We start from the raw sequence: 5,150 nt of genomic DNA on the forward strand, positions 1-5,150 counted from the left end.
AATTTACGGAAAATTAAGTAACGACTGGAGGCGTAACAGTATTTTCTCCAACTTCTTCAGATTTTGAGTCCTATAAATAACATCTTTGGCTTTGCTCAACAGCAGGTTATAAAGTTATCATTTACGGCATTTGTTTTTGTTTCCAGATTGCCGAGGCTTTATCTGTTAATATATCGGAGCAGGTTACATTAGAAATGAACCACATTCATAAATAAAATAACCCTAGATACTTAAATTTCTAAAAATGGAAAACTTCTTTGTTATCACAGTAAAATATGCATGGTTATAACGTTTCACCACCACAATGAGTGAGCTCGTAATCTCGGTAACACAAAAACTTAGCGGATCAATACATTGGTATTTGATGGATTCAGATTAACACGATCCACAGAATACAAAAAGGATATTAAAAATAGCCAAACAATTAATGCTATTTTTATACAAGTAGGGAATACTGATCATAAGATGAACTGGAAATCAACTAAAGTAATATATAAAACTATAAATTATGTCAGAAGACAAATTGTGGAAGATTCGTCAGAGAGCAGTTAAAAAGGCAGGGCTTAATGACGAGAAAAAGCACTTTTCAAGCATCATAAAGACCTTTTTTGGAAGGGTTGAGTATTTGGAGAGAATATAAGGATTGTGGGTTGCCTTTGGTACATACAGGTTAAGTCATAAGAAACAAATAGTCCCTTCTTTATTCCTATTCAATTAGTCTTTTAAAAGTTTTAAGATCTAAAACTAAATAGTGAATTCTTGCATATTAACACTTGATAGCATATCACAACAATCGTTTTTACTGTAATGTTTTACAAGTCTACATGTTCCATTCATTTTACGGTTGAAAGCTTTTATTTCTTCCTACTAACGTGTAGCAAACAAGGTGTAAAATCAAGAGCATCTTTTAGTAGTTGTTAATTTTTTTGTTATTGAGAAAAAGGGCACATAAGGGTAGGAAAGCAGGGACTCAAGCCCACCCAGTTCCTCCCTGTGCACGTCAGTGACATTCATTGATTCAAAGGTTGCCAAACTTCAAACACCACCGAAAGTCAGTTTCAGCTGAACTTTCTGACGTCATATACCGATAAAAGACTTGGAACTTCCCTTATAAAATACACAGTGTATGTATGTGTATATATATATATATATATATATATATATATATAGTAGAGACGGCTGATATGGGTATTACCGACTTTTAATTAAAACACAAAACAAATAATGTTTTAATCTCCTTTAATCACATTAATGATGACCTAAGAAGATCGAAAGGTCGCTATTTGTTTTGAATAAGTTTTTAATACTCCTATCAGACGTCTATACTGTATGTATACATATATATATTTACTTTACGTGAGTTCCTCGTCATCAAGAAACTGTATATATATTTTTCTCTCAACAAACAATCGTTGGAATGAAGAAGACACGTTAAAATGTTGAAAAATGTCTTCAAATCAATTTCTTGTTGTTCCAAAATAGTGGTTAAAAATTTATTTTTGGATTTTACACGATATGCTGTATTCATTTACTATTAGAATGTTAATGTTATCTTATACAATAATACAATTTGGAAAACGGATGTTACCGAGGTTACCCAAATTTGTTCTCACAGCCAGCTCTATCCAAGATATGGTCATACGCAACGGGTACTTGCCCCCCCCCCTCTAAAATGAGAAACACAATTTTTTTATTCATTCAACGTGCACATATATATACCTTTAGGTATACCCTTGATTTAGACAATGTACCAACCCTGTGCACAAAGGATTATCATGTATTTTATTTATTAAGATATGACAAGTGATATTGTTGGACATGTTTAGTAATTCTTAATATTTTCATGATACATATAGGGTTTTTAAGTGCTTTTTAATTCACCATATAATAAACTAAGATAAATTATGTATGGGAATTTAATTTTTATAATTACGCACTTGGTTATTTTGGAAAATGCAGACATTGAAACTTCTACAGCAAGTTTCTTTCTAATTTGCAATGAAAATAGCATGGGATGGGTTAAGTTCATCTTATGAAGATTGTTTGACTTGAATCAACTGAGGACCTTTTTTTTTGGGTAGTACTTACTTATGGGGTATTTTTAAAAAATCACAGTTTGTCAATTATTTGAAAACCTTCCACTAACTTTATTTATAATTTTGCACAGATACATTTTAGGATAAGATGAGTTACCAATATTAGGCCCTTTCTGAGGGGCTCTTAGTTTACTATGAGAGCTTAAAGAAACAAATAATATATCTGTGAATTATGTGAAACTCCTTTAGTAATTTTCTTTCCAATTTGTGAGTTCATTCTTGAAACTCATTTATCACCAGTTATTTTAAGTCTTTTGTGGGAATTCTTGGTTTCTAATTTCGACACTTATGGAAAACACGTGTTATTAGTAATTTTTGTTAGATTGTCAGGTACCTGGATTGGGCTCAAAGTTGAGATCACGTCAAGGTTTAGGTTAGGCTTATAACACAGGGGTCTACAAACTTCGGTTTATCTGGCTTGCCTACAGTTTATTAAAGTAATAATATAATCTGTTAATATTATAAAATAAAATGTAATTGAGCAAAAGCCAATCTGATCATGTATGCTTCTCTACTTAATTTTACCACAACCCCTCCGGCCCACGAAGCTTAAAAAGATGCACCTCCCGGCCCTTGTCTAAAAAGGTTTGGAGACCTCTGAAATAGCATGCTGAAGTTCCAGAAACATGTTTCGAGAATTTTACATTTTGTAAACTTGTTTCTATTCTATGAACATTTATAAGCAATATATACTGATGACTTTAAACTGGAATTTCAATCTCTTTTCTAATAATTTTTTTTAAATGCCCATAACTCAATGTATCAGCAAAACATAAATGAATGTACCTACAGCACCACTGACAGTTTAGCTTTTTCTTTCCAGGCAGAAAAGGTAGAAGAAATAAGGAGAGAGAGTATGGAAAACAGTAATCAATACGAAGGCATATCTGATGCCAAATATGACAGTGACGTTAATGATAAAAAATAGTTACGTCCTGAAGAAGAAATTTTTGTACTGCACACATTCAATATTATGGTATTTGATAAATATTCACTCATACTGAAAACATAAAAAGAAACTGCCATAGAGAAATTTATAAGATCCACCTTGCAACCCTAATAACTTGTCCTGAGGAGGACAGATCTTGCATGTTCCCTACTATGACAGTTTCTAGACTTCTGTTGATATGGTGTAGAAAGGTATATGAACTAATTGGTTTTCTGTGCACTGGTTATTATTTATTACAAGTTGTGGATTCTTGGGTGTTCAAAATGTGAATATCACTCTACCTTCACTGACATACATTGGTTTTAGAGAAGCAGATGTTCCACAGTACAGATCATAATAAAGCTCTAATAGCCAATGATACTCTACTAGTTCTGAATGACAGAAGTGGAGAAAGAATGAAAATAATAACTGTTCCTGAGAGACACAAGGTTTTTGTATACTATCAAAACTTGTTTTTGAATGAAAGTGAACATGCAAGTAAAGATTTGAAGTCAGACGCTCATGCCCCACATCTGAAAAAATGTGTGACTGGTGGGTTTTTTATGGCAACTGCACCAGACATTGCTGAGAAATGTATTTATTTTGAGCTAAATAATGAATCTTATATTTGCACCTTTCCTAATAGATATGAAAAGAACTGATGTCACAAAGAATTATATAACATACTATATTTACCACTTTTATTTGCACATCTACGTTTGTTAGTTTTGCACAAATATTTTGAATATCTCTTAATGTATCTGTATCTATTTATGAGCTTTATTTATATTAATGTCTTTTAATAAAAAATATTGTCAAACTTATAAATTATTTTATCAGTAAATAAAAAACATTGTTTTTATGTGTTCATATAATTTCTTTAGAAATTGTGTACATTTTTGATAGTTTATGATAATGGATACAGTTTACTGCTTACTTTATAGATATTTATTTCCAATAAAGTTTTAAAATGCCAATTGGTGATATTTTTTGATAATCTTCTCAAGTTTTTGAACATCCTTGATATACAGCAGTATAAAGAGGATGGTGATATTTTTTGATAATCTTCTCAAGTTTTTGAACATCCTTGATATACAGCAGTATAAAGAGGACAATGATGGCTACTAATGTTTTATATAGAATGATTAATCCACTATACACAAGCTTCATGAACAGAGATAATAAAATTACAATGTACAACATGATTTGATATAGTTAGCTGAACTTTTGTAAAATATTTTTCCACATTATAAAAGAAAAACTAGAATATTGTAAAATAAAAGAAACATTTTTTTGATGTGAAAGACAATTTTTTTGCTTATTTATAACATATTTTATGACTTGAGAGACAGAAATATGAAAATTTAAAATGCAACCATTTCATCAACAAAAAGGTTTACAATAAACATACCAACATTTATGAAATAAAAATTAATGGCTACTTTTAAACTTAAATTATACTGCAACAAAGATCAAAATTACAGTTATAGCTCCTATTCATTGCTCATTGTTTTCCTGTGAAGTCTTGTTCATACAGGTAAGTGCACAGTGAATGTGACCAATAGGCATCAAATCAGTTGATACAAATAGTAATTATTAGTTGGAATCAATGGGAATTTCCAGTAGTGAACAGAAGAATAAAAAATATGTTGTCTACAATATCTAGTGTGTACATTAAGTGACAAAATATGTTGGTGAAACCTATAAAGATATGCCTTAACTGCACACTCCAATGAAAATAACTACCAACTCGACTGGACCACTGTAAAGACCATTGACACCACCACAAAAAGAAGAATAAAAGAAACCACTGTGATGGAAACTAAACACTGTGGACCCCTACAAAACTAAATCAAAATCATAAGTAACTTTTAATTAAATGTGCCTTGATGAATATCACCTCAAAAAATGATACTAATGTTGGTTAAACTAAACCTATAATTTTAAGTTAAAAGCATTCATTCAATAGAATGGCCCGGCATGACCAGGTGATTAGGGTGCTCGACTCGCAATCTGAGGGTCGAGGGTTCAAATCCCTGGCACACCAAACATGCTCGCCCTTTCAGCCGTGGGGGCATTATAATGTAATGGTCAATCCCACTATTCGTTAGTAAAAGACTAGCCCA

This window comes from Limulus polyphemus, unplaced genomic scaffold, assembly GCF_000517525.1.
Source record: "Limulus polyphemus unplaced genomic scaffold, Limulus_polyphemus-2.1.2 Scaffold774, whole genome shotgun sequence".
NCBI lineage: Eukaryota > Metazoa > Arthropoda > Merostomata > Xiphosura > Limulidae > Limulus > Limulus polyphemus.